Here is a 10,503-nt window from a genome sequence, read left to right on the forward strand (position 1 = left end):
AACCTTCGCAACGGTGCACAGTTAGGGGGAACACATCTCTTGAAATTTTAGTGAGGGATCATCTTATTTATGCTACCTGAAGGAAATATGCCCTAGAGGCAATAATAAAGTTATTATTTATTTCCTTATATCATGATAAATATTTATTATTCATGCTAGAATTGTATTAACCGGAAACTTGATACATGTGTGAATACATAGACAAACAGAGTGTCACTAGTATGCCTCTACTTGACTAGCTCGTTGATCAAAGATGGTTATGTTTCCTAGCCAATGACATGAGTTGTCATTTGATTAATGGGATCACATCATTAGGAGAATGATGTGATTGACTTGACCCATTCCGTTAGCTTAGCACTCGATCGTTTAGTATGTTGCTATTGCTTTCTTCATGACTTATACATGTTCCTATGACTATGAGATTATGCAACTCCCATTTACCGGAGGAACACTTTGTGTGCTACCAAACGTCACAACGTAACTGGGTGATTATAAAGGTGCTCTACAGGTGTCTCCGAAGGTACTTGTTGGGTTGGCGTATTTCGAGATTAGGATTTGTCACTCCGATTGTCGGAGAGGTATCTCTGGGCCCACTCGGTAATGCACATCACTATAAGCCTTGCAAGCATTGCAACTAATGAGCTAGTTGCGGGATGATGTATTACAGAACGAGTAAAGAGACTTGCCGGTAACGAGATTGAACTAGGTATTGAGATACCGACGATGGAATCTCGGGCAAGTAACATACCGATGACAAAGGGAACAACGTATGTTGTTATGCGGTTTGACCGATAAAGATCTTCATAGAATATGTGGGAGCCAATATGGGCATCCAGGTCCCGCTATTGGTTATTGACCGGAGACATATCTCGGTCATGTCTACATAGTTCTCGAACCCGTAGGGTCCGCACGCTTAACGTTACGATGACAGTTTTATTATGAGTTTATGAGTTTTGATGTACCGAAGGAGTTCGGAGTCCCAGATGAGATCGGTGACATGACGAGGAGTCTCGAAATGGTCGAGACGTAAAGATCGATATATTGGACGACTATATTCGGACATCGGAAAGGTTCCGAGTGATTCGGGTATTTTTCGGAGTACCGGAGAGTTACGGGAATTCGTATTGGGCCTTAATGGGCCATACGGGAAAGGAGAGAAAGGCCCCAAAGGGTGGCCGCACCCCTCCCCATGGACTAGTCCGAATTGGACTAGGGAGGGGGGCGCCCCCTTCCTTCTTTCTCCTTCTCCCTTCCCTTCTCCTATTCCAACAAGGAAAGGAGGAGTCCTACTCCCGGTGGGAGTAGGACTCCCCCCTTGGCGCGCCCTCCTCCTTGGCCGGCGGCCTCCCCCTTGCTCCTTTATATACGGGGGCAGGGGGGCACCTCTAGACACACAATTGATCAACGATCTTTTAGCCGTGTGCGGTGCTCCCCTCCACCATATTACACCTCGATAATATCGTAGCGGTGCTTAGGCGAAGCCCTGCGTCGGTAGAACATCATCATCGTCACCACACCGTCGTGCTGAGGAAACACTCCCTCAACACTCGGCTGGATCGGAGTTCGAGGGACGTCATCGAGCTGAACGTGTGCTGAACTCGGAGGTGCCGTGCGTTCGGTACTTGATCGGTCGGATCATGAAGACGTACGACTACATCAACCGCGTTGTGTTAACGCTTCCGCTTTCGGTCTACGAGGGTACGTTGTAGCGACCAGACCTCAAATAGTCTGTGCTGCTGTGCACCAGTGTCATCCCTGGATCAGTAATGCTGACACGCACAGTACAAATGGAGGATTTATAACAGAGTAGCAATCACACACTTATTACAACGAATATCTCCAAAGAGAATAAGTATGATAAATATGGCTTAAGGCCATCTAAAAACGATAACAGCGGAAGACTTGGAAGATAAGTGAGTCCATCAACTCCAGCGGCATCACTGAGTATAAGACCACGACCTAAGGCACCTTACTCGTCGTCTGAAAAGTCTGCAACATGAAACGTTGCAGCCCGAAAACGGGTCAACACATGGAATATGCTGGCAATGTAACACATAGAGAAATAATGAACAGTAATAATACTATACTACATGCATATAAGGCTGGTGGAAAGCTCTATGGTTAAAGTTTTTGCGGAAAGCCAATTTTTCCCTACTACAAAGGAATAAATTTTATTTAACTATCATGGTGGTTGTTAAACATTGAGACGGTTGACAGCATCTCAATTCCAATTAAGTGTCATCAATAACCCAACAAAATTAATTAAAAGTAACATGGTGATGGGATTCACATGATAATCCGGGTACTAGATACTCAAATTTGTCCATAACCGGGGACACGGCTAACCATGATTAGTTTGTACACTCTGCAGAGGTTTGTGCACTTTTCCCCACAAGACTCGATCGCCTCCGCTTGATTCTCGCACTACATGATGTTTGAGAAACGGATGATCGAGACACAGTCTTTCAGAAGTGTTTGCACCTTACGTATGGGTAGACAGTTACACCTACTTTCCCCTACATCTGCTAGTCTACCACTGTAAGAGTTCACACAACTTAGTCAACTATGCTAGAGCCCATAATAGCTTGTGGCTGCACACGGAAGTTTCTAGCATGAATAATCTCATGATCCTTTGAACCTGGGTGGCGGTCCAAAAGAAAAACAGGCAATCCTGGAATACCCAGGTACCTCAATCCACCCAGATGTGAGTTTTAGTTGCCACCTTAAGTAAACCATTATTAACAATCTCACATCTGTCATGAATATCACTCAAACCCAATCCACGTCTACGAGCATAGCATGGCAATATAATAGCAAACATAGAAGTAACTCCCAAGGGTTTGATAAAAGAACAGGTAATAGGTACTACCTCAACTACTTCCCAATACCCACAATTTAATTAGATCCTAATCATGCAATGTTTGAGGAATAGATCTAATGCAATAAAAACTGGGTATGGAAGGTATATGATCAAAGTGTTACTTGCCTTGCTGATGATCCGCGAAACCTAGCGATTCGAAGTAACAAGCGGCACACTCCGGGTACTCTATCGCAAACAATAAGTACTCATGTAATGCACAGGTAAAACTCGAATGAGAGATCCAACCATAAAGTTCAACTTAAGAACTCCGGTTTGCAAAAAGAATCAACTCGAACGAAGCAACGAAAGTCAAACGGCAAAAGAAACAAACTTCGTTTACTAATCTGGATCTAGGTCAAATTTTACAGTAGCAAAAACTTGTTTGAGTAGGCTAAACGGAAAGAGAATTTCGAGACGAAACTCTAGGCGCTTGAATCGCCTGATTCTGATAAACGAGCGAAAAATTAAACAGAAACGAAGATTCGATCAGAAATCGAGATCTGAGATAATCGCGGAAAAATCCGATGAAAAAGAAAAACGGACGAATGGTTAAAGAACGGACGTTCGTTAACAGAGAAAATCCGACGAACGCGTTCGTTAAAACGAATGGGTCGGTGAACGTTCACAAAATAGCAAAACCGAAGAAATAAACCGATCTAGGGTTTTTTTAAACGAACGGTTTTTTTAAACAAAACCGGCAACGACGGCGAGGTATACCTCGTCGGGGCAGGGCTCCGGCAGGGCTCCAGCTGGCTCCGGCGAGGGCGGCGGGGTGCGGCGGGGCTCAGGGGGCTCGGGGGTGGCGAGGGGCGGCTCCGGCGGCGGGGTTCGGCGAGCGGCGGCGGCCTTCGGGCTCCGGCTCCGGCGGCGGGGTGTGGGGCGGGTGCGGGGCGGCGGCGGGGTGAGAGGGAGGGGGCGGCGACGGGGTTTATAAAGAGGGGGGAAGGGGTGCTTGGAGGAGGGGGCAAGGCGCGGCGGCGGGGTGTCCGTGGCAGACACGGCGGCGGCGTCCGGCGTGCTCGCGGAGGAGAACGCGGAGATGGGTCGGCGGCTCGGCTGGGCCTCGGCCCGGTCGGGCGCGGCGCGATTTTTTTTAAAACGTTCCGCCGAAAAATTTGTAGAAAAATAAATAAAAATCCAAAAAAGATAAAACAAAATTTCCCCGTCTAGTTAGAATATTTAGAACAGGGTGAACATTTTTTTGACCCAAAAATAAATTTTTGAAAACATGCAATATTTCTTTAATGCAATTAAAATTGCAAATAAAATCCGAATAAAATCCACTAAATGATTTTAACATTTTTCCTCCAATATTTCAATTGTTTTGGAGAAGTGATATTTTCTCCTCTCATTTATTTTTAATGAAATATTTTTCCGGAGAGAAAAATAATTAAAACCAAAATCCTCGTTTTATTATTTGATGAAAATCAAATATGAAAATTCGAGAAAATCCCCAACTCTCTCCGAGGGTCCTTGAGTTGCTTAGGGTTTATCGAGGATTTGTCAAAATGCAATAGAAAATATGATATGCAATGATGATCTATGTATAACATACCAAATTGAAAATTTGGGATGTTACATACGTAGACAACACTCTCCCCTCTCGTTGCTATGCATCACCATGATCTTGCGTGTGCGTATGAATTTTTTTGAAATTACTACGTTCCCCAACACTACCGTCGTTCTAAGCAAATAAGATGTAAACATGACAAACATCACATGCAAATCATAAAGTGACATGATATGGCCAATATCATCTTGCGCCTTTGATCTCCATCTTCGAGGCACGGCATGATCACCTTCGTCACCGGCATGACACCATGATCTCCATCATCATGATCTCCATCATCGTGTCTTCATGAAGTTGTCTCGCCAACTATTACTTCTACTACTATGGCTAACGGTTAGCAATAAAGTAAAGTAATTACATGGCGTTTTTCATTGACACGCAGGTCATACAATAAATTAAGACAACTCCTATGGCTCCTGCCGGTTGTCATACTCATCGACATGCAAGTCTTGATTCCTATTACAAGAACATGATCATTCTCATACATCACATATATATAATTCATCACATCCTTTTGTCCATATCACATCACATAGCATACCCTGCAAAAACAAGTTAGACGTCCTCCAATTGTTGTTGCATGTTTTACGTGGCTGCTATGGGTTTCTAGCAAGAACGTTTCTTACCTACGCAAAAGCCACAACGGTGATATGCCAATTGCTATTTACCCTTCATAAGGACCCTCTTCATCGAATCCGATCCGACTAAAGTGGGAGGGACAGACACCCGCTAGCCACCTTATGCATCAAGTGCATGTCAGTCGGTGGAACCTGTCTCACGTAAGTGTACGTGTAAGGTCGGTCCGGGCCGCTTCATCCCACAATGCCGCCGAATCAAGATAAGACTAGTAACGGCAAGCAAATTGAACAAATCATCGCCCACAACTACTTTGTGTTCTACTCGTGCATAGAATCTACGCATAGACCTAGCTCATGATGCCACTGTTGGGGAACGTAGCAATAATTCAAAATTTTCCTACGTGTCACCAAGATCAATCTAGGAGATGCTAGCAACGAGAGAGAGGGAGTGCATCTTCATACCCTTGAAGATTGCTAAGCGGAAGCGTTACAAGAACGCGGTTGATGGAGTTGTACTCGCGGCGATTCAAATCGCAGAAGATCCGATCTAGCGCCGAACGGACGGCGCCTCCGCGTTCAACACACGTACAGCCCGACTCCTTCTTGATCCAGCAAGGGGAGAGGAGAAGTTGAGGGAGAATTCCAGCAGCACGACGGCGTGGTGGCAATGGAGCCCGTGGTTCTCCGGCAGAGCTTCGCTAAGCACTACGGAGGAGCAAGAGGAGTTGGAGGAGGACAGGGTTGCGCCAGGCAAGGGGTGCGGCTGCCCTCCCACCCCCTCACTATATATAGGGGGAAGGGGAGAGGGGGCCGGCCCCTCTAGATGGATCTAGAGGAGGAGGCGGCGGCCAGGGGAAACCCTAGATGGGTTTGGGCGCCCCCACCCCTAGGAAACTTGCCCCCCAAGCCGGGAGGGGCGGCTGCCCTAGGGGTGGCGCCCCCACCTCTCCTGGTTACGTGAGAGGGGTTGGGAGGTGCGCACAGCCCCTTAGTGGGCTGGTTTGCCCCTTCCCCTTGGCCCATAAGGCCCCCCAACGCTTGCTGGGGCCTCCGAAACCCCTTTTGGACATGCTGGCCATAGCCTGGTACCCCCGGAACAATTCCGGACTCCAATACCCTTCGTCCAATATACCGATCTTCACCTCCGGACCATTCCGGAGCTCCTCGTCATGTCCGGATCTCATCCGGGACTCCGAACAACCTTCGGTAACCACATACTATTTCCCATAACTACTCTAGCGTCACCGAACCTTAAGTGTGTAGACCCTACGGGTTCGGGAACCATGCAGACATGACCGAGACACCTCTCCGGCCAATAACCAATAGCGGGATCTGGATACCCATATTGGCTCCCACATGTTCCACGATGATCTCATCGGATGAACCACGATGTCAGGGATTCAATCAATCCCGTATACAATTCCCTTTGTCTATCGGTATGTTACTTGCCCGAGATTCGATCGTTGGTATCCCAATACCTTGTTCAATCTCGTTACCGGCAAGTCTCTTTACTCATTCCGTAACGCATGATCCCGTGGCTAACTCATTAGTCACATTGAGCTCATTATGATGATGCATTACCGAGTGGGCCCAGAGATACCTCTCCATCATACGGAGTGACAAATCCCAGTCTCGATTCGTGCCAACCCAACAGACACTTTCGGAGATACCTGTAGTGCACCTTTATAGCCACCCAGTTACGTTGTGACGTTTGATACACCCAAAGCATTCCTACGGTATCCGGGAGTTGCACAATCTCATGGTCTAAGGAAACGATACTTGACATTAGAAAAGCAATTAGCAAACGAACTACACGATCTTGTGCTATGCTTAGGATTGGGTCTTGTCCATCACATCATTCTCCTAATGATGTGATCCCGTTATCAATGACATCCAATGTCCATGGTCAGGAAACCATAACCATCTATTGATCAACGAGCTAGTCAACTAGAGGCTTACTAGGGACATGTTGTGGTCTATGTATTCACACATGTATTACGGTTTCCATGAACAATAGACAATTATCATGAACAAGGAAATACGATAATAACCATTTTATTATTGCCTCTAGGGCATATTTCCAACAAGTTCTTCGTGCTGAGACATCACGTGATGATCGAGTGTGATAAGCTCTACGTTCACATACAACAGGTGCAAGCCAGTTTTGCACACGCAGAATACTCGGGTTAAACTTGACGAGCCTAGCATATGCAGATATGGCCTCAGAACACTGAGACCGAAAGGTCGAGCGTGAATCATATAGTAGATATGATCAACATAGTGATGTTCACCATTGAAAGCTACTCCATCTGACGTGATGATTGCTACCTCTTGAGCATGCGTTGGTTTTCCCTTGAAGAGGAAAGGGTGATGCAGCAAAGCAGCGTAAGTATTTCCCTCGGTTTTTGAGAACCAAGGTATCAATCCAGTAGGAGATTACACGCAATTCCCTAGTACCTGCACAAACAAATAAGAACCTTGCAACCAACGCGATAAAGGGGTTGCCAATACCTTCACAGCCACTTGCAAAAGTGAGATCTGATAGAGATAATAAGATAAATATTTTTGGTATTTTTGTTGTATAGATTGAAAAGTAAAGATTGCAAAATAAAATAGATTGGAAACTTATATGATGGAAAGTAGACCCCGGGGCCATAGGTTTCACTAGAGGCTTCTCTCAAGATAGCATATTCTATGGTGGGTGAACAAATTACTGTCGAGCAATTGATAGAAAACTGCATAGTTATGAGAATATCTAGGCATGATCATGTATATAGGCATCACATCCATGACAAGTAGACTGAAACGATTCTGCATCTATTACTATTACTCCACACATCGACCGCTATCCAGCATGCATCTAGAGTATTAAGTTCATAAGAACAGAGTGACGCATTAGGCAAGATAACATAATGTAGAGGGATAAACTCAAGCAATATGATATAAACCCCATCTTTTTATCCTCGATGGCAACAATACAATACGTGCCTTGCTACCCCTACAGTCACTGGGAAAGGACACCGCAAGATTGAACCCAGAGCTAAGCACTTCTCCCATTGCAAGAAAGATCAATCTAGTAGGCCAAACCAAACTGATAATTCAAAGAGACTTGCAAAGATATTAAATCATGCATAAAAGAATTCAGAGAAGATTCAAATATTGTTCATAGATAAACTTGATCATAAACCCACAATTCATCAGATCTCGACAAACACACTGCAAAAAGTATTACATCTAATAGATCTCCAAGAAGATTGAGGAGAACTTTCTATTGAGATCCAAAGAGAGAGAAGAAGCCATCTAGCTAATAACTATGGACCCGAAGGTCTGTGGTAAACTACTCACACATCATCGGAGAGGCTATGGTGTTGATGTAGAAGCCCTCCGTGATCGATTCCCCCTCCGGCAGAGCACCGGAAAAGGCCCCAGGATGGGATCTCATGGATACAGAAGGTTGCAGTGGTGGAAATAGGGTTTTGTGGTGCTCCTGGATTTTTTCAGGGTATACGAGTATATATAGGCGAAGGAAGTAGGTCGGTGGAGCCACGAGGGGCCCACGAGGGTGGGGGCGCGCCTACCCCCCTAGGTGTGCCCTCCTACCTCGTGGCCGCCTCATTGCTTCCTTGACGTCCACTCGAAGTCTCCTGGATTGCATTTGTTCCAAAAACGACGCTCCCGTAGGTTTCATTCCGTTTGATATTCCTTTTCTGCGAAACACTGAAATAGGCAAAAAAGCAGCAATTTGCACTGGGCCTTTGGTTAGTAGGTTAGTCCCAAAAATAATATAAACGTGCATAATAAAGCCCATTAAACATCCAAAACAGATAATATAATAGCATGGAACAATAAAAAATCATAGATACGTTGGAGACGTATCAAGCATCCCCAAGCTTAATTCCCGCTCGTCCTCGAGTATGTAAATGATAAAAACAGAATTTTCTATGTGAAATGCTACCTAACAGAATTTTCAATGTAATTTTCTTTATTGTGGCATGAATGTTCAGATCCGAAAGATTCAAGATAAAAGTTTAATATTGACATAAAAATAATAATACTTCAAGTATACTAACTAAGCAATCATGTCTTCTCAAAATAACATGGCCAAAGAAAGTTCATCCCTACAAAATCATATAGTTTGGTCATGCTCCATTTTCGTCACACAAGAATGCTCTCATCATGCACAACCCCCATGACAAGCCAAGCAATTGTTTCATACTTTAGTAATCTGAAACTTTTTCAACCTTCACGCAATACATGAGCGTGAGCCATGGATATAGCACTATGGGTGGAATAGAATATAATGATGGGGGTTGTGTGGAGAAGACAAAAAAGGAGAAAGTCTCACATTGACGCGGCTAATCAACGGGCTAGGGAGATGCCCATCAATTGATGTCAATGCAAGGAGTAGGGATTGCCATGCAACAGATGCACTAGAGCTATAAATGTATGAAAGCTCAACAAAAGAAACTAAGTGGGTGTGCATCCAACTTGCTTGCTCACGAAGACATAGGGCATTTGAGGAAGCCCATTGTTGGAATATGCAAGCCAAGTTCTATAATGAAAAATTCCCACTAGTTTATGAAAGTGACAAAATAAGAGACTCTCTATCATAAAGATCATGGTGCTACTTTGAAGCACAAGTGTGGAAAAGGATAGTAACATTGTCCCTTTTTTTGGGCCTTTCCTTTTTTTATTTGGCCTTTCTTCTTCTTTTTCTTTTTTCCAGGACAATGCTCTAATAATGATGATCATCAAACTTCTATTTATTTACAACTCAAATATTACAACTCTATACTAGAACAAAATATGACTCTACATGGATGCCTCCGGCGGTGTACCGGGATGGTGAATGAATCAAGAGTGACATGTATGATAAATTATGCATGGTGGCTTTGCCACAAATACGATGTCAACTACATGATCATGCAAGGCAATATGACAATGATGAAGTGTGTCATAATAAATGAAACGGTGGTAAGTTGCATGGCAATATTGATAACCCACAAGTATAGGGGATCGCAACAATTTCTGAGGGTAGAGTATTCAACCCAAATTTATTGATTCGACACAAGGGGAGCCAAAGAATATTCTCATGTATTAGCAGCTGAGTTGTCAATTCAACCACACCTGGATAACTTAATATCTGCAGCAAAGTATTTAGTACAAAGTAGTATGGAAGTAACGGTAACGGTGGCAAAAGTAACAGTAGCCGTTTTGTAGTAATTGTAACAGTGGCAGCGGTAAAGTAACTAAGCAAAGATCAATATGTGAAAAGCTCATAGGCATTGGATCAGTGATGGATAATTATGTCGGATGCGATTACTCATGCAATAGTTATAACATAGGGTGACACATAACTAGCTCCAGTTCATCAATGTAATGTAGGCATGTATTCCGAATATAGTCATACGTGTTTATGGAAAAGAACTTGCATGACATCTTTTGTCCTACCCTCCCGTGGCAGCGGGGTCTTGTTGGAAACTAAGGGATATTAA

The sequence above is a fragment of the Aegilops tauschii genome, chromosome 2 (genome assembly GCF_002575655.3).
Source record: "Aegilops tauschii subsp. strangulata cultivar AL8/78 chromosome 2, Aet v6.0, whole genome shotgun sequence".
NCBI classification, from domain to species: domain Eukaryota; kingdom Viridiplantae; phylum Streptophyta; class Magnoliopsida; order Poales; family Poaceae; genus Aegilops; species Aegilops tauschii.